The sequence below is a fragment of the Acipenser ruthenus genome, chromosome 25, assembly GCF_902713425.1.
Source record: "Acipenser ruthenus chromosome 25, fAciRut3.2 maternal haplotype, whole genome shotgun sequence".
Classification (NCBI taxonomy): Eukaryota; Metazoa; Chordata; class Actinopteri; order Acipenseriformes; family Acipenseridae; genus Acipenser; species Acipenser ruthenus.
Window position 1 is genome coordinate 15531643 of NC_081213.1, and position 27546 is coordinate 15559188.

The following is a 27546-nucleotide window of genomic DNA, read 5'->3' on the forward strand; positions in this document are numbered from 1 at the left end:
TGTAAATATCTGCCTTCAACATGGATGACTCAATTTCACTGCTCTATATTTTTGGACCTTGTCTAAAGTGATGACTACAAAATATACTCTCTGGATAGTGGCACTAAAAAGAAATGCATTCCTCAGAGACAGGAGAGAGCCAGCAAGTCAAATGCATGTCAGCTGTATACACCAAAATCAAATCAGCAAAACCTCTATCCATTGAAAATGATTTGAGTCATACGAGAACAACGTTTAGAGGGCTTGTTTAGTTCCAAACAAAATCCTGGAGCCGGATATCCATGTATAATGGAAGCACAGGCCAGTGCCAAATGCATTATATTTTCATTTTAGAAAGAAATATACAGAAAATCCGACAAGAATCACATTTTTACAGAGAGCCTTTTTCAATATAAGACTTGGATCAAAGTACAGTAGAACCTTGCTTTTGTAAACTGAAGAGGATTCGATTTTCTGCTTTGCTAAAAGCTTCCAAAATTCCTTTTTTTAAAAATTAAAATACCCATCAGTGCTTCAGTCATACGTGGTAATGTGGTTTAAACCTGCTGCAGATTCAAATGGTAATCCTGGGGGCTTTTTTTGTTATTATTTTATAGGACAATTAAAAGTTACAATTGGGTAGAACCCCCAAGAGACCCTGACAACACACACATGCAATTCTATGACCCCCTCCGTGTCACAGGCAGTGACATAGAGGCTATTAAAGAGGGAGTATGATTCACCTGCTACCAGAAACTGTTTTCTTAAAATACTGGCTCTTTAAATCCTTGAGTCCAGGTAGTAAATACAATCTTGTATCGGTATCTCTCAATCTATTCATCAACTGGACATGTGATGTACAGCCTATTGCAACTATTCCTCCATTCCTACAATGATGGTGTTTAGTGAAGCCCACAAGATCACTATCAAAATGGTATGTTTCCCCTGGTTTAGGTCAACTCCTGATTATAGATCAATTTCAATCTCTTGTTTTAGAGTTGCTTGTATGTAAAAAAGGATGGCTTTTAAAGTTGACAAGCATTTGAAAACATTAAAATTACAATTCTACCTGTGAAACTTTCAGTTTTAATTTCAGTAGACAACAGTGTTTTTTGTTCATGTTTCTAATGTTATAAATGCTCCACTTTAAACAAGCAGTAAACACAGCTTTCCTCTTTGAAGCACACATCACACAGTATTACAGTATTGATGCTGTACCACAATGTCAGGTAGCCAAGCAGTTTTGATGAAAAAAAAAACAAAACTTAACACTGGATGTGAAGTTTGAATGTTTATTTCACAAGATAAAAAAAAAAAAAAACTGTTTCCACTGGCTTAATCTTTAGAGGGATGATAATGGCTACATCAAAAGAACACTTTCAGTGCAGAGTTCCCCAAGAGAATCACCAAACATTGGTCGCCTTTTATTACACCTGTTCAGTTTAACACTTTCGTACTTCAGTTGATACAGATCTTGTAAGCGACTGGTGTGCCTGATGCTGCTTTTCAAAGAGAAGGCAGAGACAAAATGGATGATGTTTATTTTCAAAGATGATCAGGAACAGGTAGGAACAATGGGATCACTTTTTACAGAGATTACAATTAAAGTAAAAAATTAATAAATAAACCAATAAATAAATAAATAAATAAATAGAGTAGCTGGAGACAGCTATAGTTAAGCACCACCTTATTAATGCAGGTCTCAACACCCCAGTCTAGCACAAGCTCTCATTTTACATACAGCCCTCTTTCTCTGGCTCAGTAGGTACTTAGGGCTCCACTAACAGGAGCTCAGGACAGGTTTTTTAGAAGCTTGAATCCCCAGCTCCTAGCTCCCCTTGGAATATACTGTATCAGTATAAAATATATGTATACAAAAATGTGTAGTCATAATTAAAACCACTATACAAATAAGAATACATCAAGTAGTCTTATTGGTAAGCTATATGTTAGAGTTGTTATGGATGAAGTATAAAAATGTATTTCAAAAAGTTTTATATTATTAACAAGTGCAATAAAAAATGCTTTCCTGTTCCATGAATTGAATTACAAAAGTGTACTATAACGATATATTTTAGGATGCAGCGTCTAGTTTTTTCTACACCCCCAAATGATGAAACGCCAAAAACATAGCGTTCCTAACAAATAACGTTGTCGCTCCACTTCATCAGACTAGTCGGCCCCCACTGGTATTGTTCAAACCTGAAGATTATGTTAAACATGGCTAGGCAAAGTCAGCATGCAGCTCCCAACACTGACAATAAGCAGTAAACCCAGATGCAAGATGAAAATGTTTTATTATTATTATTATTATTATTATTATTATTATTATTATTATTAATTTATTTATTAGCAGACACCCTAGCAGATATCTGTGGATAGGTCGTTCCACCACTGTGGGGCAAGGGTGGCGAAGGAGCGGGCTCTGGAGGCAGGGGAGCGGAGGAGGGGTACAGCTAATCTGCCAGAGGTAGAGGAGCAGAGGGGGCGAGAGGGGGTGTAGGGAGAAATGATAGTCTGGAGATAGGAGGGAGCAGAAAGGTCAAGACAGCAATAGGCGAGTACAAGAGTTTTGAATTGGATGCGAGCAGCGATAGGGAGCCAGTGCAGAGAGTTGAGCAGTGGTGTAGCATGGGAGAAACGAGGCAGAGAAAAGACAAGGCGAGCATCAGAGTTTTGGATGAGCTGGAGCAGACGGGTAGCAGAGGCAGGGAGGCCGGCCAGGAGGGAGTTGCAGTAGTCGAGGCGGGACAATACCAGGGCCTGAACTAGGAGCTGCGTGGGGTACTCAGTGAGTACGAATTCTGCGTATATTGCTAAGGAAGAAGCGACAGGAGCGTGCCAGAGTCAAAATGTGCTGAGATTAAGAGAGGGAGGGGTCAAAGGTAATGACACCAAGGTAATGGCAATATTCAGGTAGATGAGAGAAGTGTTGTCTGGTGTTACTTTATAACTCTAAATGCTAGTTGCTGTTCTGTAAAGCGCAGTATAAAGGTTTCTATTGTATTTTATTGTACGGATTTGTAAAACTACCCATAAAATTCTATAAATATGTTAGTCAGGACACGGATCTCCTTTTAAAAGGAATGAGTTTTATGAATGGCACGCTACAGTATATACTGTACTTTGGTACAGGGGATGATATAAAATGTAGCAGCTAAGGAGATTACTGTCATTATATGATCCCAAAGGGACTCTAAATGAGATTTATTTAATTACGAAAACATCAGGTCCCATGCATTACAAAATAAATCCTAATGCAAGTACATATAAACTAAACTAAAAATCAAACTTGAAGGTGGAGTATCTTTCCTTTTATCTGTTGATTCATCAAACAATTGTCTTCCTAAGATGCACTGTAATCAAGAAAAGGAAAACCGTTGCTAAATAAAGATGAACTGGGTTTGCGTAAGATGTTGCTGCAGAAGCATGACATTGCAGATGGGATAACTCATTTGTAGTGCAACCCCCATAAGAATACTGGGGACTAAAGGTCACTGGGGAACATGGTGACCTAAACTGACAGTTGGTTAAGCAACTGGTTACCATTTTTCAAATTCAAGAGACCATCCAAATATATATATACAGACGTGCTCAAATTTGTTGGTACCCCTCCACAAAAAACGAAGAATGCACAATTTTCTCTGAAATAACTTGAAACTGACAAAAGTAATTGGCATCCACCATTGTTTATTCCATATTTAATAGAAATCAGACTTTGCTTTTGATTTTTTATTCAACACAATATTGTAAATAATAAAACAAATGAAAATGGCATGGACAAAAATGATGGGACAGCTAACCTAATATTTTGTTGCACAACCTTTAGAGGCAATCACTGCAATCAAACGTTTTCTGTAGCTCTCAATGAGACTTCTGCACCTGTTAACAGGTAGTTTGGCCCACTCTTCCTGAGCAAACTGCTCCAGCTGTCTCAGGTTTGATGGGTGCCTTCTCCAGACTGCAAGTTTCAGCTCTTTCCATAGATGTTCGATAGGATTCAGATCAGGACTCATAGAAGGCCACTTCAGAATAGTCCAATGTTTTGTTCTTATCCATTCTTGGGTGCTTTTAGCTGTGTGTTTTGGGTCATTATCCTGTTGGAGGACCTATGACCTGCGACTGAGACAGAGCTTTCTGACACTGGGCAGTACATTTCGCTCCAGAATGCCTTGATAGTCTTGAGATTTCATTGTGCCCTACACAGATTCAAGGCACCCTGTGCCAGGCGCAGCAAAGCAGCCCCAAAACATAACCGAGCCTCCTCCATGTTTCACTGTAGGTATGGTGTTCTTTTCTTTGAAAGCTTCATTTTTTCATCTGTGAACATAGAGCTGATGTGACTTGCCAAAAAGCTCCAGTTTTGACTCATCTGTCCAAAGGACATTCTCCCAGAAGGATTGTGGCTTGTCAATATGCATTTTAGCAAATTCCAGTCTGGCTTTTTTATGTTTTTCTTTCAAAAGTGGAGTCCTCCTGGGTCTTCTTCCATGGAGCCCACTTTCGCTCAAAAAGCGACGGATAGTGCGATCAGAAACTGACGTACCTTCACCTTGGAGTTCAGCTTGTATGTCTTTGGCAGTTATCCTTGGTTCTTTTTCTACCATTCGCACTATCCTTCTGTTCAATCTGGGGTCGATAATCCTCTTGCAGCGGCGCCCAGGGAGGTTGGCTACAGTTCCATGGACCTTAAACTTCTTAATAATATTTGCAACTGTTGTCACAGGAACATCAAGCTGCTTGGAGATGGTCTTGTAGCCTTTACCTTTACCATGCTTGTCTATTATTTTCTTTCTGATCTCCTCAGACAACTCTCTCCTTTGCTTTCTCTGGTCCATGTTCAGTGTGGTGCACACAATGATACCAAACAGCACAGTGACTACTTTTCTCCATTTAAATTGGCTGAATGACTGATTACAAGATTGGGGACATGTGTGATACTAATTAAAGAAACTAATTAGATTGAAATATCACTATAGTCCAATTATTTATGATCTTTTCTAAGGGGTACCAACAAATGTGTCCAGGCCATTTTAGAATATCTTTGTAGAATAAGCAATAATTCATCTCTTTTCACAGCTTCTTTGCTTTATTCTATGACATACCAAAGGCATGCAAGTATACATGATAAAATAGCTTTTAATTTCATCACTTTTCAGGAGGAATGAAGCATTATTTCAATGAGCTGTAAGGGTACCAACAAATTTGAGCATGTCTGTATATATATATATATATATATATATATATATATATATATATATATTATATATATATATATTGTGATGAAGCTAGACTTTGTCGCTTTTTAAAATGGCTGTCTGAGAGTAAAAAAAAAAAAAACTAAAAAAAAAACTACATGTCCCAGGAGCCCCCGTGGCAGAGACAGGATTGGCGGGGACTCCTGGGTATATAAGGAGGCAAGCTGAGAGAGTCAGGGCAGTTCGTGGGAAGTTGCCGCAGGGAACAGACTCCAGACTCCAGTTTGCTTGGAATAAAACTGGAATACCATAGCCTGTTGCAAGCTTGAAAGGAGTATGTGATTCAGGACTGCTGCAGTTTATGCAATTTGTTTTTTAGTTAAATTGGCCGGTGAATGAAATCGCCAATGTTAATTTGCTACAGTGTGGGAAAGTTAAACTAATATAGCCAGCCAAATAGGGAACCTGGGTGTGAGAGGTAAACCTGAAGGCATGTGACACTGTGATTGAATATAAAAATAACCACACGGACACGTGAGAGACTTTAAAAAAGAAACTTTATTTTGTTGAACACTATTTCTGGTGGGGAAACCAGAAAGCCCACCTTCTTCACATCTGGGAGGTCTGGAACGGTCATCTCGACAACGCAGGAAGTGTTGGACCTTGTGGAGCAGAGTTGATTTCACTGTGTAGAGAGGGACAAAGAAGAAAGTCAGTTAGGCCCGAACAGGGCTAGGCATATTATTTTTGGTTTGTTTGTTTATTTTTGTGTAAATAATAAACTTACCTGGACCATACAGTCCATTCTTTGAGAGACTCCTGTCTGGATCTCCGGTCTCCCCCACTTACTTGTCTGTCACAATTATATATATATATATATATATATATATATATATATATATATATATGTATGTTTATCTGTTTTCAAGCCAACCCCATCAACATCATGAAGTACAACTCTTTTATGAATATGAAAAAAAAATACTGTCATAATTCTGAACCTGACAGATTTATTCAATTATACCGTGTAGGTATTGTTGGAACCCCACCTATACTTACATTTATAAGTTGCTTTCTTGTTATTACTGCCATATGATTTAGCATTGTATGCTCTGTAGTGAATTCCACAGCCAGGTGCAACAAGGCTATATTGTATTAATTGACACACAGTGTGCAGTCCAGCAGAACCACCGCTACAAGTTAAAAGTGTAAAGCTGGATAGCTTGATGCTTTTTTATACTACACAAGTATATTACAGTATTAGCACATGCATGTTCTTAACCAATGACTTTTTAATAAGTCTATGAAATTATAATAAAAGAATATGGAAGCTCTGGTTTGTTCTGTAGTGTATGGTATTTAATCTTTTTTGTAGTATACATATATAGACTTCTTACACTGCATTGTGTAGGGTACTTTTAAATGTTTTGCCATGGCTACATTGGACTTTTATTTAGTAAGTTTTCTTCACGCCAATGTCCTACTCATATCTCCCACGTATCCATGACCCCTTTCCCCTTAACCATAGCCTGGTTAAGAGGCAGATGAATGTTTCAACTAGAAGTCTTTTTTTAATGCCTTCACTGTTGAAATTGGTTTTTATTCACATAGTTATATAAATGGGTGATGTGGACTCCCAATGGGTAGTGTGAAGGATCTCTTGATGGTCCCATTAAGATGAACAGGCCTATACTGTACGGTGATGAAAGTACAGTTTGTTTTCCTTCTTCTGCAATATTTAGAGGAATACGGTACCTTTTATTTATTCCATAATATATATATAAAATATTCCACGCTCAGTACCATTAAAACCTTAGTGAATTTATTTATAGCTACACACCCCATACTCCCTTTCACAAAGTGATTTTCTCATAGTAAATTCATTATTGGTATGGTATGTACTCCCTTTCACAAAGTGATTTTCTCATAGTAAATTCATTATTGGTATGGTATGTACTCCCTTTCACAAAGTGATTTTCTCATAGTAAATTCATTATTGGTATGGTATGTTTGCAATTGAAAATCCCCAGGTCTCAAAACTTCTATTTCACAATGTTCTGGTCCTGAGGTTTTGGAAATGGAGTGCTTTGTGGTTTAGCTTGGACACCCCCTCCACTGTGAAATGAGAAATGGCATTACAAGACCACCTGGCCCATGCAGTTGTCATGCAGCCCAAGAGAACCATATTCATTTCTCTATTAGTCTTGTTCTGGATGCACGGTCAGATCAGCAATCCTGTAGAAAAAGATTGCTCCTCGACATGATGGAGTTATTTTATGGAAGAGTTATTATTCCACTCAAATGTGCATTTTACATTTTGATTTTATTTGAATCACAACTAGACAACATTGGCAGTAAGGGTCTGTCTCACATTCATCTTGAACAAGAGACTCTGAAAGACAGAGGTGTAAATGCCTTTTTCAGAGAAAGGGCATTTTATGATCCTATCCAGACCAGCATGTCACAGTTGAAACCTTGTATTTCACATTCATGAAATAACTGAGTTCCCTTATAAAGGGCAAATTACATATATTTGTACTTACAAGAAATTACAGGACATGGTAAGAGACAAGAGAAATCTATGCATCTACAAAACCCCAAAGTACGTAAAATTGACATACGATCACATTAAAAAAATCAGTAATATGCACTCAATTTTAATTTATTGCGTAACAATATGCAGAGCAATTTTGCTGCAAAGCTTGCTTGTTTGCCTCCCCTAAAACCTCCACTAACAACTACTGTAACTGAATACAATGTCTTCAGGTACTAGGAAACTGTACACAAGAAAAACCAACCCAACAAACATTATCCAATCTCTGGCTAGCCCTGTTGTCTTGGCAGTAAGAATAAGAAATATTCAAAGCTACACATGTTGAAGTGTAAACACCCCAGTCCAGCTACAAATCCAACTGGAACCATCGTCAAAGGCAACAGCTAAAAACAAGGTGCCTATAATATTAAACAAACTGTTTTATAACTTATTAATGCATTTCCTTATTTTATTTATCTGTATGGCTTTACATTGAAGTTAACATATTCATTGAGTTTAAGACTATATAATGTTAAAATATAAGTTTTGTTTCTGTGCTTATCTTCGAAGTCATATTGGCTGTGAGTAAAGTGAATAAGAATAGCAGTTGTCTCTGATTTTATTTTAGTTTTTGTACAGTAGTTCAAAGTAACATTGCAGTTAAAATGGAAGTCTCTTTTTTAAAGCCTACCCCATTATCATTAAAGATTGTACAGTATTTATCGAGATTACTCATACTTCAAGATAATGTTGCATTTTACCGCCTGACAATACATTTTACTCTCTCAGTGTTAAAATTAGAGGGCAAGTTACTCCCAGATCCAAAACCTTATCTGGAGCGCTGCATAGAATATTCTGTTATAAAAGTGTACCATAGTAATTGCATACGATAACCATGGTAAAACTGCTAATTACTTTTTATAAAGGTTCTTGGCATGCAAATTAAAATTACGACCTGTAGAAAAGCTTTATTACACTTTAGAACAATTGGTTGACCCAAGGGCCTGGCTCCAGAAGCAAAGGATCCAGCCAGCCTTTCCACCAGCATTCTCTGATAACCTTTTCTGATGAGCCTCTGCCTAAATCCCAACTGCCTTCTGTGATGACATCATCCTTGATTGCCCTCTTGCTGATACCAAGAGGAATTTCCTTATATGAAGTCAACATTGCTAAAAAGTGTCTGCTAACTAAATCCTTCTTCATCTTAAAAACAAGCACGCTGAGATTACAGACCAACAAACAACCAAAGGCTCTTATCTTAAAAAGCTTGAAGGCCTGTCTGATTACTAAAGAAATCATCCACGTTACAGAAACAGTAAGAGTGTACCTGATGTTTGTGATTTAACAACCGTATGTTGTTTTAAACAACATACTTTTGATTTAAGCCAATTATATTCAAAAATGACTTTACAACCAATACTTGTCTATAGTTGCCCTGCAGCCACTGATTCTGATGACAAGTGTGCCAAAGCTGGGCCAAAGCATATGTTGGGATTATATCTCTCATATATTAATATGAATATTGCAACCCTTCCAGTTTTGTCACTGGTAAAGCAAACTTCACAGTTATCCTCAAGTCGAAAGGCGCAATGCTGACCTGATGAAGATATTGTTTTCCAGAAAGCAAAACATACCATACCAGTGTGGATTTTTGAATGCAACAGGGAACAGAAATGTGCCTAAATACTGTCCATGATATTAAATATTCTGTTTTAATGGGAGTATGTAAAAAGGCCAGAGACAAAGTAATATCATTGTAAATAATATTAAAGATACAATTAATTGGATGTTTATAAGATTAATGTAAATATCATTATATTGTACATGTATTAGTTACTGTTTAAGTTTATTAAGACCAATGTGTAACGATCACTCTGCACAACTGAGAAGCAGTGGCACTGTCCTCCATAAGGAGATACTACTGGCCCTATTCCTATAGCTAAATAAGTCAGCAAGAGTGACAGACAGCAAAAGCAGGGACGTCAGAGGTGTCAATTTCACGAACAATCGGTTTATTATTGTGAACAATAATGTCAACAAATGAAAAAATGAACAACTGAATTAAATGAATAATGAGGAGACAGGAATTCAAATAATTGCAGGTAACAGGTAAGAAATAAGATGGTACAGATAAGTATGTAGGAACAAACAGAAGGCTAAACAGATTCACAAAGTAGAAATGAATGGTGTCCGGAGGGTCTCCAATAAACCCACACTCACAAACATAACCCACACAGATAGACAAAAGATAAATAAATAGATACAGATGAAAACAGTGTCTTGTGGAAACAATTACATTTAACAGTCTCTGTGGCAATGGTGGGAGAATGACAGGTAGGCCCAACAAGTCCAGTAATAGCAGGGTAATTGAAATCCATACAAAGTAACAAAATAACAAAGTAACAGAAAAAATACAGGAAACAAAGTATCAAATTAAAGTAGAAAAAATCCAAACAAAAAAGAAATGATCTCACCCACAAATAAGGCAATCCAGCAAAGTGTCCTGAAATGATGGTGATTGTAGAAGGTTGAAAACATTGAGTACATTGAAAATGTTGAGACTGTCCTGTAGTGTTGAGTTGAATGGTGAACAGTTGTTTGGAAAAAATCAGGAGGATCAGGAAAAAATGGAGGCTGTCACACATAAAACAACAAACACTAAACAGACCTAGAAAAACAGCTAAACTTAAACAAGTAACAGTGAAAACAAAAAGAGGAGTTTAGACTGTAGTTTAATGGATTCCTCTGAGAAAGGGAGTCTCCCTCAGGCCTGATTAGCCAACTTTAATACAAGTGCTGGCTACTAAGGAGCTCTGAGATTGGAGGGGTGGAAATCTGAATGAGCCAATGGGGAGAGAGGATGAACAGAGGGTGGTTGCAAGGAACTATGGGAAATGAAGTTTTAACCTGGCCAGGATACTGACCCTAATTAAAGGGACAGGTGGGTGAGACTTACACCCACATTATGTAGCATGGGAATTGCTACAAATGTTTTTAAACTTGAGAATGTATAAAACTAATATTAAGAGTATTATGATTCCTTGTAAAGAAAGACGGTTCAAGTTAATAATTTAAGATTGAATGATTTTGGTTAAATACATATACGTATTGAATTAATATGTATTGCACATAAAAATAATTTTAAAATAATTAATAATTAACACATTACACCCACAAAAAAATGAATAAAAGAGATTTGCTTTTTTAATATGCAGTACGTCTGCTCCTCATCTGCATACCTTACACAGAAATATCTGTCTAGAGTTGCATGCACAACATTGTCAGTGATTTTGCAGTGAAGAAGACAGTTTGTGTTCAATGAAGGTTGGAACTTACTGGAATTCCAGAAACACTGGCTCATACTACATACTAAACACAGCAAGGATTGTAAAATACATGGATTCGTTTTGAGGTATAGCTTATTCTTAATCTTACTTCACTGTTTTGAGTAGCACCTGACATGAGTTGAAGCAACGATGTACCAAATGTAAATGCAATGGATATACTGTATTTATAGGTTCAGCTGTAATCGTTCACAAAGTACATGGATTCTCTGATGGGTAACATAAGGAAGAATAATGAAACTCTTCATTCTGTTAACCGTAAGTGAGAATTAATGATGTGAAAAAATACATTAAATATATATTTTATGTCGGTATACAGATTTCACACATGCATGGTTCCTCTTACCCTAAAAGATTATGCCCTCAATTAAGCCCAAAGAAACTATAACTGTAAGGGGTTTTAGTCTAATGAATATGCTTTGTTTTAACTAGATAGAAGAAATATTATTTCTCTCCATTAACCTTCAGATTAACCTCAAAGCTGGTATTTACGAAGCTGAAGACAGACACAAAACATTCACTGTGCATTTGATTAACTCAAGTGCAATTTAGCTGATCACATCCAAAGTTACCACTAAATGACCTCCTCTATTTCTTGTAAAGATTGGTCAACATGAATAAAGATTCTAAATATCAGCTAAAAATCGTATCTAATAAAAGAATGAAAGAGACTAGCTCACCATGAGAATTATTTATTTTCTGTTTGCACTAAAAGTGAAAAATGGCAATGGAAACGTTGGTTTGTATGACAGGTATGCTTTCCTGTGTAACTTTCTTTCGCCCCACCTCCCGCTCATCAATGAGAACCTTTGTCGGTTGCTAGGTTACAGATAATCATAATGTCTTTCAACAAAATAAACCAAATTAAATGAATTTACATATATAAAATATGGTATGAATCGGAAAGCTGATTAGACTATTTATTTAATTAGTTCCGTCATCACTGGCATGTCACTGGGGATGTCACTTATTAGATGAATATTGTAGATAATAGCCTGGAATCAGCTAGCCTAAACAAATATAAAGTGTAAGTCTAAAATATAAATACAGTGGTTCATCATTTTATACATTCATCATTATGTACATAACAGAAAGGTATCACTAAGGTATCAAATATGGGCAATTCAGTATCAACCATGCCTACATGTGAATTCAATTATTGACTCTAGATCCTTGTTCTTCAGCTCAACAGATTTCAGCTCTGGCTTGCTGTGCTTCATAGTCTGGCCTCTCTCCTTGCCCCGAGTCAAGGTCACTCTATAATTAGCTCTCCAGCTACTGTAAGTTTCAAAGTGAACCACTGAGACAGGTGTTTTTGTAAAGATATATAGCTCTGGTTTGCAACTTAGCTGATTTAGAGCCTGAAGCAGAGAAATTTGAAGTACTTAAGGACAGCACTTTCTTCTCATTAGCTTGATACTTTGAAGTTCACAAAACCTAAATCTTATTAAATTAGACTTCAACCTACAAAACCCACCGCAAGTATATCTTTCTAGAAGTGTAAAGTAGGACGAATGTGATTATGTTAGATTTTCTATTTCCTTCATTCTATATTTTGCAATTCTTTTATTTGAATGAATGTTATTTTTCAATAGCCTGACAGTTGCCAATCTGGTTGGCTACAAAGAACCTGTATTCCTTGGTATTCTACATGAGCCCTCTTTACCAAAACTTAGAAAGTACTAGTCATACTACCAAGAGAACAATGGAAAAAAAGAACTGCTGTTTCCTTAACAGAAGAAAAAGAAAACATAATTTGCAACAAAAATACAAATAAGCAAACATCACATCCAGTTTTTCATTGGCACTTGTTTTTTGTTTTTTTTTTAATTTAGAGTGCACAGTTATTTACCCCCGATTTTCACCCCAATTTGTCTCATTACGTTCCTTCACCACAGCAACTCCCCACACAGCTCAGGAGAACTGAGGATGAGTGGTCGTCCTCCAATCCCACGACCAGGACAATTGCCTCTTTACACCCAAGAACTCAAGAGTGGATGTCAGTGAGCTACGGGTCTCTGAAGGACAAAGGGCAGCCCTGTAGGTATTAGCTTGACCTCCCCAGGTGCCTGAGCAGTAGAAACAGCCTCTACCGGTTTTGCCTCCCTAACCCGTGGGAGTGCAACAGCCAATGCGACTCTCCATCAACATGCCAATCACCAGTATCTTGAGGCCCTTTGTTGTGCAAAAATCACCATTACTCATTGGTCCCAAGTGTTTGTGTGTGTGTGTGGGGCTGTCGGGGTTACCTCCTTTCTTGAAAAAAGTTTTGACGATGATTAATTTGACATAAATTATTAAAATGACATTTCGAATCAATACAAAAAAAGAATTTGTGAGTCTGACACTAAAGTGTGGTCCCTTGGGTGTTCTGGTATTACATATATCTGGAATGTTTAGAAATGTTTGCATTTCTTCACAATCTGAGCAGACGTCTTGGTGGTGAGCTCAGACCCGTGCTGCTGTATATTTTATCTTCAGGTCTCTGATCCACTGAACATGTGAGGGTATCCTGTCTCTCAGCAAACAGAATGTGTAGCCGGCAGAAATGCAAAGTCCAATGTGATAGACTGCAGCTTGAACAATGGGAAATCATGTCTCCCTAGAAATATTTAAATCTCTACCAATGCTATACACTACCAGTGAGAGAAATTAAGCATTGTTTCTGCCCTGCACGTGTAAATAGTGTGTGTGTGTGTGTGTGTGTGTGTTCCATGTAAATAAAGTTGACATGTTTTGAATTTAAGTTTGGCAGGGGTGGGGTTAATTACATCACTGCCAGACCCACATGTGGAATGTGGCTGGGTCTTGATGATTGATTAATTGATGGTCAATCAAGTCCCAGCGACATGGTCTAAAGGGGGTGAAAAATCCTAAAATGTACACTAAAAATATTTTATACCTGGAAATCAGTACACCAGTAGGCGATAGCAGCATATCAATAAGTGACAGTACTGTTTAAGTTGCAAAGCTTCAGTTTTTCTTCTCAAGGATTTTAACCTTAGTTAACCTTATGTGTACAATTGACTGATTTAATTGCTCAATTTACAAGGCATGAGGTGCCTGGACCTATTTAGTCCACCATGTATTGTTTCTAGGCTCTGAGGCATTTAAATTGAAACCAATGGTGATGAAACAGCAGCTGTGACCAAATGACATACTGTGGTGGCCTTGAAAATGTTAGAACTGATCCATACAGAACCTGGCACTGCTGAGATTCGAAAGAAAATCAATTTAACTAAAGTATATGTCACGTGGATTCAGTGTTTTTCATCCAACAACAAAATAAAATGAAAATGTATTTCAGTTTAGGAATGAACTTGCTGTAAATACCAATAATTTTAAATTAGTTTTTAATTGATAGCTAGAAGAATGGCCTGGAGAAATTCAGGCAATAGCCGAGTGGGTTAAGAAAGCAGAAGAATGGTTTGAATACACTGCTGAAAGAAGCAATGTTAATGCCAGGGCACATCTATTTCTTTCACACAGAACTTGATCATTATTTCTGAGTTGTTTGTAAAATGTCAGGGTCACCCAGGCTATAGGATTATTATATTATTGTCCTTGAATTTTTGGGACTCAACACATATAAAGGTCTACCATTAACCTTGTGAAACTGCTGTGAAAGTTATTCAATAGAAACGCTAATAAAACACTTTACTATTGTATTGTGAACTGTATTATGGAGCAGGTAAGTTTTGGCTCATTTTTTAAGGCTTGACTTTTATTACCATATGTGTGTAAGTGTTTAAATGTATTTAGTCTACTGCAGAATAATTGGTGTAATAACTATTGGTTTTAAAAATGTAATTGTGCTATCTTCAGATGGATAATATAAAATAAGGAAACACTGATAATGGTATTAAACTAATAAAATGGAAAATGTATTTTACTGAAATTGTACCTACAGTGATAAACTGAGATCACAAATACAAATATTGAAACCATAGTATGCCAAGGCATCTCAAATCATCAACATGTCAAGGCTGCTGGGGACCACAGGCTTGGTGGAAAAATCTAAGGAAGCAAGGAATGGATCAGAAAGTGATCCACAAGCACTTTAATCACTGGATACAGTTTGTTTGAGCATTTCCAATTTGGTTTCAGGTCAAAAACATTGCATGTCATTAGTTAACTTCTTTAAAATGCTGATAGTTGGGTCATCTTTTGCCCTTATTCAATTGGATCTTACCGCTGGGTTCGATGCCATTGATCATGGTATCCTCCTATATAGCTTGAAGAGTTAAGTACTGTATGTAACTAGAAGTTATCTTTCTTGGTTTAGGAAGTTTTTAATGCTAGACAAGGCTACCTCTCTTGTTACCACAGTTTTTCCACAGGGCTCAATCCTTGGCCCGTTGCACTTTTATGCTACCGAAGGGTATCTAATGACTTGCATGCTGAAAATCTTGCCCTCTATTGGCTGCCTGTCAATGATGTTACTAGTAGACATGGGCTGATTTCCACTACTGAGGACAGACTTATGTCATCTTTGCCTTTGATACCAACACAGTCACCGTGTTGTCTGAATCTCAAGATTTGGATGACAACTACTACCTGCAACGAAAGGCAAGCAAAACTGACCTGGTTATTGGTTCTTGACATTAGTTAAAAATGGTCCTACTGTTGTCATTTTCCTTTGATAGTTTAACCTACAGGCAGTGTTGGACATCAGTATGTCTGTTTGTTCTGTGGTATTACTTTTGAGTACCACATTCATGCTTTTGTAAAATGCTTCTCCATGTCCCCACTTTGACAGAAACCCCCACCAAATCAAACAGTCGCCAAATCAATGAACCAGGACAAAGGGCAAAATATGGGACAGGCCAATTGAAAGTAACATTTTTTGTAGCAAGTACTGGAGACTGACCCTTATACTGTATTAAGCACACTGTATATTTCAGGCAAACTCAGCTGTTTGGATCTTGTTATGTGCCATTCACATAAATTTAAATAACAAACTTATTGCTTATACTGTAATAATTGCTTTTACTAATCCACCAATCAGCTTTACCTTGCCATTCACATATATTTCAATAAAAAAGCAGCACTGTACTGTAGTAAAAGCTTGACAGATTGATCAATCAGCTGTTTGCACCTCGTTACTGAGCCATTACCCCTGTACTGTACCTTGGCTATTTAATCCCTGTATGCAGTGTTGGGTTTACAGTTTGACTGCAACAGCAAGCAAGCATGGCTGGAAAAAGAAAAGGAAAGAATTTCAGTCCTGCTTTGCTGTAATATGGATGGCAGTGAACAATGTGACCTGCTAGTGATTGGCAAATCGAAACCCCACGTTGTTTTAGAGGAGTTCAACACCTGCATGTGGTTTACCAGCAACAGAACTGCCTGGATAACTGGGGATTTTTCTTTCTGAATGGCTACATATGTGCGTACTGCGCTTTTAACGCTGCGGCGTGCTATGGAGCAGCATTCGGAAATAGAGCCGAATTGTGGTTTTTTTAGAAAATGCTGACAAGTTTGCCGTCCATGCTTGCAAAAAAAGACCGTCCAGATGCGTATCACATAGTTCTTCGCTGGAAACAATTTGCAGTAATGTAGCCTACTTGTACTGTACATTTCCGCACTTACTTTTTATTACATTCATAGGTTTTAATACATTTTTTTTTATTAGTGTAATGCGTGTCTTAATAAAGATTTTTAACCGCATACACGCGGTTATTGAATTGTGGTTTGTCAAACTTGTACTTTACTTGAACTAAAGTTATTGTATTTCTTGCTCTTATTGTATTACTTGTATTGTAACGCTTGAAATGTTTTTGCTTACGATTGTAAGTCGCCCTGGATAAGGGCGTCTGCTAAGAAATAAATAATAATAATAATAATAATAATAGTTTTAAGCTGTTTTAAAGAAAAAAAGGCAAACATGAAAATGTGAGAGCTACAAAGTGATGGCAATACATATTAGATAAGATTTACTGGAATTATTTTGTTGGCTGTATGTACTTCAAGACATGTGTCTCTTTCAATTGGTTAACAGCTAAACATGAGTGGCACATACTCGTTCACTGGAATGTGGAGCAGCCAATAATACATTAGGATGCAATTCCAAAATATGTTGCATTGCAATAGAAATGTATGTTCCACAGATATTTTTTATTACATATTAAAGGAAAACTTGTATGCTGTTATCGGGAATGCAACTAATTATTTGCGATTTAAGGCCTGCAGAGCTTTTTAATAACTTAATGTGAAAAAAACAACATATTTTAATCTGCATATTAATGAAGCTTTTTAAACTAAACTAGATGGTGACAACCCCACTGTATTGACTGCGTGCGTGCATAATTTCACTAGTGCAGTTTTGCCATTTTGTTGTACTTCAAGGTTCAGAATGCTTCGTGCTTTCTTGGAGCACTGTACAGCTATGGCCAAACATTTTGCATCACTACATGATTGAGAAATACTTAAACAAAAAAAAAAAAAATATATATATATACAGTATATACATTATTTAGCTTCTAAACTGCCATTCATACAGCCTTGTGATCTTTCAATGGACATACTGTAGTATTTATTCTATGTCCATTGAGAGAAAATTTAATAGCTTCCGTCACACGATTGAAAACATGCATCTGACAGCCCTCAGATTCAACGATGAACCCTCACAGGCATTTTATTTAGAAGCTGCTGCTGCTAACATGATAGCAGTGTGGGCAGCAGTGTGGAGTAGTGGTTAGGGCTCTGGACTCTGGACTGGAGGGTTGTGGGTTCAATCCCCAGTGGGGGACACTGCTGTTGTACCCTTGAGCAAGGTACTTTACCTAGATTGCTCCAGTAAAAACCCAACTGTATATATGGGTAATTGTATGTAAAATAATGTGATATCTGTATAATGTGAAATAATGTATAATGTGATATCTTGTAACAATTGTAAGTCGCCCTGGATAAGGGCGTCTGCTAAGAAATAAATAATAATAATAATAATAATAATAAACCATTTCCACATAGCATCCAAAGAGAATCATCGTTTCTTTGGAGAGTAGTTTGTAATGCAAGTTGACCGACTGAACACTTGTAATATGTACAATCCTTTTTGAGTAGCCGTCATTTCAGGAGCACCAAACAGCTTTAAAAAAAACAAAAAAAAACCCACTTTACTCTAATTCAGTAGTAGATTTTTTAAAACAAGTGTTAGACAGAAAATAAGTAATTTGTATTGGTTACACTGTTTGATATGTGTGTCTACACCTTTAGATTACAGGTTTGAATTAATTCACGTTTGCATTTTGATAGTTAGGATTCACGTATATTGATGAGGGTTTGACCTTTATGTAGGGGATACATTAAGTGTAGAACGAGAGAGAAACGTGAGAGAGACTTGTAAGCAAGACAGCTGCAGTATCCCTTTTGCTCTGTACACATACAAAACAGGTACATCGGCTCTTTAGTTATTAATTGAGACAGATGTAGCTACACAGAAAGATTTTGTTATCTTGATCACCGTTTGCATGGATTACGAATTGCACAAATGATTCATAGCTGGCTGCTCATCTTGGTTCATTTCATGAGCTGACCTGCCTACACACTCGGTACAAAACTTTAGTTTACAGTCCAGTGGTCTCAGAAGGGATGCAAGTAGGATTTCGTTTTTGAATTTGAATTGGAAGCTATTGATGCCATGACATTTCTAATGCAGTTTTATTTATTTAACCAGGATAGAACCCTTGAAATATACATCTCATTTACAAGGGGGTCCTGGCAGGAGAAGGGGATAGAACCCTTGAAATATACATCTCATTTACAAGGGGGTCCTGGCAGGAGAAGGGGATAGAACCCTTGAAATATACATCTCATTTACAAGGGGGTCCTGGCAGGAGAAGGGGATAGAACCCTTGAAATATACATCTCATTTACAAGGGGGTCCTGGCAGGAGAAGGGGATAGAACCCTTGAAATATACATCTCATTTACAAGGGGGTCCTGGCAGGAGAAGAGGATAGAACCCTTGAAATATACATCTCATTTACAAGGGGGTCCTGGCAGGAGAAGGGGATAGAACCCTTGAAATATACATCTCATTTACAAGGGGGTCCTGGCAGGAGAAGGGGATAGGACCCTTGAAATATACATCTCATTTACAAGGGGGGTCCTGGCAGGAGAAGGGGATAGAACCCTTGAAATATACATCTCATTTACAAGGGGGTCCTGGCAGGAGAAGGGGATAGGACCCTTGAAATATACATCTCATTTACAAGGGGGTCCTGGCAGGAGAAGAGGATAGAACCCTTGAAATATACATCTTATTTACAAGGGGGTCCTGGCAGGAGAAGGGGAAGACAAGACAACGCTTGTTGGCTTTTTTTTTATAGAGAACAATAAATCATTTTATACATTTAAGACTTTTATGAGTTCAAAAATGAATATTACATTTTTATTGTTTACATTTTTGGAGACACACGTGTCAACCCCACAAATCGAGACCGATTTTGTTTAGGTCAGTGGTTTTCAGTCATTTTTTAAAACTGCACCCCTTCTGTCTGGAGGTTTCAACTCAGGTATCCACGCCACTGAATGGTATCACAGATTCAATAAAAGGCAGAATAATCTGATCCCCCCCCAATTTATTTAATATATAATTTATGTCACAACAGCGTGGGACTGACAAACTGGTGGTTTAGGATAGAATACCAAACAGTAATTCTTAAAACTTTTAATTACAAGTCTTTGGATACACAGAATCAAAAGACAATATCTGGGAATCTATTCAGAAACACTCATATTCCCTATTACCCTTACAAGTACCCCCAGAGGTGTGTGTATCCGTGGTTGAAAACCCCTGCTTTAGGTGGCTTGGAAAAAGGTAACCTAATTGCAATACTCATAAAACTATTTATATGACTTTACATAACTTTTCAGAAATAAGTAGTTTAAGTAACTTAATTGTGTAATTTAATTACATCAGATCTAGGATCTGTTATATGAAATTAGAAAGCAGAAGTAACTTTTAAAAAAAGTTATTTCTAATGAAGTGGAACAAAAATTTGAAATCCCTTTGGAAACTATTTGACTGCATTAAAATCTTTGTATATTTCTGTTACAGTTGTAAAATCCTCTGGGATTAAGGGGACCATTAAAGCAGACAGATACTTTCTGGTCACAGCAAAGCCACGTATAAAAGATGTATTACCTTAAAAGTTTGCCAGCATTAACTAATTACCAAACTGCTTTTCCTTTAATAGGAACAAGATCAATAATAATTGGTAGAAACAAATAAAATAAGCAAAAAGCATTGAAATAGTTGGATGAGCCAGCAGCATCTGGTGAACAGCTACTATGAATCAAGTTTCTTTTGAATTGCTGGCAATGCACAGATGCTAGCTCTAACTACACTTTGGCAGCATTACATATATCTATGATGAAAGACAATCTGGCAAAAATAAGTGAAGAGTTGCTGATTAACACAGGTCAAAGCGCCATTACGAAAGTGAATAAAACACAACATCTGAGCAACTGCATTAAGAACTTCTCAGAATTATTGAGACAAACTATTCCATTTAATTTGAAGCTAATTTGTTACTACGTTTACATTTCTGCAATAAGCCTCTGGAAAATATGTTACCCTTTATTGGTGAAATCTTGTTGCGTAGCCTTGAGATAATATACCTATTCTGATATGAAAACACATCATAGCCTCTACTCATCTTGATAAGTACTAGGATAACGCTATAAAATGACTCAGGAAATTGAAAAACCTTCACAGTGCCTATATGTTAGGGCAATATACACTTGTTTTTGTTTTCTCAGTGTTCATGATTGCTTGCCATTAGTTATGCCTTGTCTGGCGGCATGATTCATTTTCCTTTTTTATGAGGACATAATAACTTCTCCTTTCATAAGAGAAATTGTGTACGTCTGTAGATGTGTCATTATTGATGGTATAAAAATGGCTTGCTGTTACCTCAATCGTGAAGCATTTCTGATTCCTGGCACCGTGGTTTGAACACAAGTGAGTTGCTGGACAGTCAGCGCTTGTTTATCTGAGACAAACAAGTGTGCCGGTTTTATGAATCGGAAACTCCTCTTTGTTGAAAATCTTGATCCCTAGCAAAAGCTGAGTAGTATTTGAACACATTTTAGTAAATGAACTATTTACTTGGAGAAAATCAAACAAATACTGTACATGGCAGGATTGCAAAAACAATGCAGTCAGAAATTGAATGGGACAAATTGCTGCAGTATTTTTTAATAGGATCCAACTGACTGTGGTATATAATGCAAATGAAAACATTCACGTTAACAGATTATTCAAAGTCGAGCAAACTAGACAAAATAGTAAAACTCTTTGGTGGTTGTCAGCAGCACTGCAGGGGAGAAGTGTTGTGTCTGTACCAGGGTTTGTGACACCAGCAGGGGAACTCCTTTGGAAAGAGTTTGGTTGCTAGTTAGCACTTGGCCGCCATCTCTTACACTCATGCAGCAGGGTGTCTGTGATAACGCAGGTGATTTTTTACTGCTCAGTGCTACTACTATTTTACTACCAATTGTAATTTTACTTGGTGTTTACTAATAAGAGGGTTGACCATGTTTGGAAGGTGGTAGCGCTAATTTGCAGACAAGAAAAACTACCAAGGAAATCGTAATTTAAGACCTTGCCTTTATTGTTATTGTAGACATTTTAAATCTGTAATATAGAGATTGATTTACCTTTTTAATGCTTGCTTTCGTTCTGTTATGTTTTCTTAAAGTTAGACATTCTATCTGAAAGCTCTGCGGTCACTGCTGTGTATTGGTGCCCTGCAATGGAACTTCCTGACTGGTTGATGAAAATGTTTCTAATTTCAGTTCATTCTATACATTTTCTTGAATTGTTGTAACTTTTCTGAAGGTTCAGCACGAAAGAAGCCCTGTCCTCCATTGGTCAGCAAGTATCAGCAAGTATCTGAAGGAAATGCTTGTGTCATTCCCCTGCCACACAGACACCAGTATTGCAGAGCAGGTATTAAGATTGTTCAGCAAATAAATCATAGCGAAGACATGCTGAATCTAACAAATGGGACTTTTTAACCCTCTTTAAGTTCAACAGTTAGGAGTGGAATTGAAATGGCACTGAATCTCATGAAAGGCAGAAAACAAGCTTTTCATAAGCTATCAAGGACACTTTTTATCCCTCCATTACAAACTGCAGCACTACAATAAAGTAACCTCTTAAAAAAGAGTGACTGTTTACAGTCACATGGCACCAAAGATGCACCTAAGCTGATAATGGGCTTTTAGAATTTACATAAATTGCAATGCATATGCTTTAAACAAGATTCGTATTTATGCATTGACAAGCTGTCAATAGAGGGGGAAGGGGGTTAGTGTAAATATAGATTTTACAGCTTTTCTCAGTCTGAGCTTGTATCATAACAGGCAGTAATCTGTCGAATTTTCTGGTTTATTTATAAATAATTTAATATACTGTACATAATCGCATGCATCCAAATTCTGGCCAATGATCACGTTTTCAGTCTGTTCCAATTTAATTACAGTACATCTTGTAGCTGGTGGGTGAGCTAGTCATCCTTAATCACTGTGACGATTATATTTTAAACCAACACAAGGTCTTTGAGAGAACCCAGTTATTTCTTATCTTTTCAAAACCAATTTTACTTGGTTTAATCACCACTGCCATTGATTCTTCTTTACTTAGTGTTCGGCATTGGAATTATAGGAAATGGCAAAAGTACAAATTAGAGGCTTAAATTATGTCCCACCTATCTTCATTATTTCTGCCTGGCTGAATTGCTCAGTATTTTTGTATGCAATTATATGCCACTACAGATATAACTTGTTGTAATCCTAACTTGTTGCATTCTATTTCACTTTGTATTTTAGTAGTATTATTTGCACTTACTGTAAACTATACTGTATTTAAATATGAATCTTGCATTGTAACCCTATACTGCCCTGTAACTCCTGTAAGTCGCATTGGGTAAAGGTGTCTGCCAAATAAATAAATAATAAAATAATAATAACTATATTTTCAGAGGAATGTAAACCAAACCGTTATGACAATGATAGTGCTCTACTGCAGGGTTTAATCAACTGTAACAGCAAAGTATTTATAAAATATATATGTGACACTGTAGCAGAGCGAGGTGCCTGTAACTTGATTTGTTACAGACACTGATTATATTTTATTGATTATATTTTATTTTAGTGTAAGGCTTTCCCTGCGGAATACTGCTGTGTTATGTTGTGTGTGTAGTCGGACAGTTTTTGCTGACGCACAGGTAGTAGTCTTCTTCTAGCGTCTGGCCGCTGCTCTGTGTTTTGTTTTTGTAGCTTGTGTCTGCGGCGCTCAAAAATAAAAGAAAGTAAGTTCTGGAACTCTTAGCTGTGTCAAAGTGCTATTGTGTTCCGACCAGAACCCTCAGACCACGTCTCCCCTAAGGGCCTACATATATTTTAAAAGGGTTGAAAACACAAAGTCATAAGAATATGTCATTTAAATAACTGATCACTATGTAACACAATTTTTGTTCCTGAGTAGTAAGTGTTATTTCCTAATTGCTTATACCTCAAAAGTATAGAAAATGGCTATTATTCCCCACAAACTTTGCTTTTGTGACCAGGACAGTGATATTTTGAAATTTACCTATTTTCAATGAGAAAACGGGCGAATTTGTGTCTTTTCGTTCACATAAAGTCAGAAAAAAACAACATATGAATCCAAATTAACATGTATTTATACTAAAGTAATACAAAAATGACTACAAAAGATTTAGAAGTGAGTAGTTTTTCGAGATTTACGATTATACTGTAAATCACTTTCACGAATCAGCCCCCAAATGTAGTCTCCCATCATGTTCTTGTTATACTGTCCTTGGTAGTCCAGTATATCCTGGTGGAAGCGCTCGCCTTGCTCCTCCGAGTACGCTCCCATGTTTTCCTTGAATTTATCAAGATGAGCATCAAGGATATGGACTTTGAGGGACATCCTACAGCCCATTGTGCCGTAGTTCTTCACCACAGTCTCAACCAGCTCCACATAGTTTTCGGCCTTGTGATTGCCCAGGAAGCCCCGAACCACTGCAACAAAGCTGTTCCAAGCCGCTTTCTCCTTACTAGTGAGCTTCTTGGGGAATTCATTGCACTCCAGGATCTTCTTTATCTGTGGTCCGACGAAGACACCGGCTTTGACCTTTGCCTCAGACAGTTTAGGGAAGAAGTCTTGAAGGTACTTGAAGGCTGCCGACTCCTTATCTAGAGCTCTGACAAATTGTTTCATAAGGCCCAATTTGATGTGCAGTGGTGGCATCAGCACCTTCCGGGGGTCCACCAGTGGCTCCCACTTGACGTTGTTCCTCCCCACAGAGAACTCGGTCCGCTGTGGCCAGTCCCGCCTGTGGTAGTGCGCCTTGGTGTCCCTGCTGTCCCAAAGGCAAAGATAGCAGGGAAACTTGGTAAAACCGCCTTGGAGACCCATCAGGAATGCCACCATTTTGAAGTCTCCTATGACCTCCCAGCCATACTCATCATACTTCAAGGCGTCCAGCAAGGTCTTGATGCTGTTGTAATCCACTTTGAGGTGCACCGAGTGAGCCAGGGGAAGAGACGGGTACTTGTTACCATTATGGAGCAGCATGGCTTTGAGGCTCCTGGATGAGCTGTCAATGAAGAGGTGCCACTCATTCTGGTTACAGGCGATTCCAATTGCCTCGAACAGACTGGTCACATTGTGGCAGAAGCAGAGCCCATCTTGACGGGTGAAGAAGCTGGAAAAAGGTTGGTGACGCTTCCCCTGATCTGCGACTTGCACACTTTCATCCAACAAGTTCCACTGCTTGAGCCTAGACGTCAAAAGCTCAGCATTGGACTTGGTGAGACCAAGATCTCTAATCAAGTCGTTGAGGTCTTTTTGGTTGGGGTAGTATGGGTTTCTCTCCTCAGCTCCACCTCTGAAATTGTCATCTGGATCTACAACGTCTTCCTCGCTCTCTGACTTGCTGCTCTCTTCTAAAGACGGCTGCTTTCCGGAGGAGGAGTGGGTACGGGGAGCTCATGGCAGTGTGGCACCGGGGCGACGGATGAAGGAAGGTCCGGATACGTGATAGCAGGTGCATTCTTGCCAGTCCGACGTTTGGAAGGGTCCACCATGCAGAAGTAGCAGTTGCTTGAGTGGTCAGTGGGTTCCCGCCAAATTCTTGGGATAGTGAACTTCATGGGCTCTCTTTTCCCCTCTGTACCATCCTACAAAAATATATTTATTTCACCCAGCACTGAATCTATCTGGAATGTTCTGGAAAATAGGTAAATTTCAAAATATCACTGTCCTGGTCACAAAAGCAAAGTTTGTGGGCAATAATAGCCATTTTCTATACTTTTGAGGCATAAGCAGTTAGGAAATAACACTTACTACCCAGGAACCAAAAAAAAAAAAAAAAATTTGTTACACGGTGTAATATTGTTGTTTTTAGATTGTGAGCTTGCTGGGCTGGGTCCTTTTGAAATGAAGGGCAAGGAGTCTTGTTTTGCATTTACTTTCCATTGTGTTTACTAGGATTTTCCCTTTCCTAGAACGTTGGGGTTATAATGCCCTGATTGCACCGACAGGGCACAGTGCAGCTGACGGGGCAGCAGTGTGGAGTAGTGGTTAGGGCTCTGGACTCTTGACAGGAGGGTTGTGGGTTCAATCCCCAGTGGGGGACACTGCTGTTGTATCCTTGAGCAAGGTACTTTACCTAGATTGCGCCAGTAAAAACCCAACTGTATAAATGGGTAATTGAATGTGAAATAATGTATAATGTGATATCTTGTAACAATTGTAAGTCGCCCTGGATAAGAGCATCTGCTAAGAAATGAATAATAATAAATAATAATAATAACTTGGCTGTGAACTATTATCAGGTGTACATTGTTTATTACTGACTGTGAAGAATACAAGGCAGTCTAATAATAGTGGCTTCTTTTCTATGGGTCTCTCACAGGCATTGCCAAATATTTGCAGTGTGAAATAGTAAATTAATAATGTAACTGGTAAAATAAGATTTTTGTTTGCCTTTATAACCAGTAAATCAACCAATAGTTATAAAACAAAAATATATATAATTTTTGACATCTCATTAAAATAGAACAAAAAATGGTTCCTGGTAGTGAAAAGCCCCCGCCACATACTGCCGTCTCTGACTATATGAGGCACTATAATCTACTCTCACTTGGGGCTCCAGATGTTCGGAGACCAGCCCTGCATTTCTGAGTTCTCTTTATCAAAGAATATGTTTCTTTATAAAAGAGGCAGGGTTGTTATGAAAGGATTTTTCACTCCAAATGCATTAGAAATAGTTTTTCCCTCTCGTAACACAGAGCGATATTAATAAGCTGAACATGTCTAAAATGTGACCTAGTTTATATTTAATACGCATGTCTTCTTTGAGAACTCTGATCCCTACAATAAATAATAGATGTTAATATCAGCTTTGTCTGCTGCAGCTTTTTTTAATCAACATCTTTAACAGCCAAGACCTTCAAATCACAAAGCAGCAGTTTAATTATAATCTAACACAACCTTCTCCAACTCGTGCTTATTGTGCCTGTCGAACATGAAGTAGGAGGCTATTTAAACTGTATTTGCAGAAAAAATAAATGCAAATATCACGTATTTTCACCTGTGATGCACAGACCTGCAAATTCCTTACAAAGCATGTTCCAGTGTTTAGCTGTTTCACTATAAAATATATATGCTTCAGTAAAAAAAAAAAAAATGAAGGAATACAATTGTTGACACTTGCTTGCTAGATTCCAATCTGTAGTTCATACACTATAGAGGGCAGGCCTTATTCTAGGGTCTCAGCTTTGAACTTGGAGAAGAACAATTATCATTAGTAACATGTATTCTCTTTGTGTAACTCCCATGGTGGGTAATGGTGAAATCATATACAGGATGGTTGCACCCCATTTCAGTTCTACAAGCAGGTATAACTAGTGAGTCTTAGACAGAGCTTCAAGATTACAATATATGTGGGAAAATGTTAATATAGAAAATGCATGATACAGTGGTAGCCAAAGCCAGCTATTCACCCGTACAGGAGATTATCAATCCAGCGAGAATCTGAAATGATCTGCAGTGTCCTTATTAATGTAAAAATGTATTTATACTACCAGTGCTGTACCTGTACACTTCCAACTATAATTCAGTACTCTGAATCAAACTATTATACAGTCCTATTAATCCTGTATTTGTTAATATATGCATGAAAGATCATGAATATATGCAATATATGCATGATCTTGCTGTGTAATCGGGGTGTGGAAAATCAAAGTCATACAGTACTGTATATGTTATGCACATTCATCATAACATGTGTGCTATGAAAATACAGTTGGACAGTGATATATATATATATAGGGCAGCTGGCTCTTTGAGCTAAAATATATATATATATCATTATTTTTTCTGGCTTTTAGCTGGGACATGTCTAATGTATCAAATAATGGAATGCATCATAGTTTCTATACAAAATGTATTAAGAAGTGTAATTTACCTT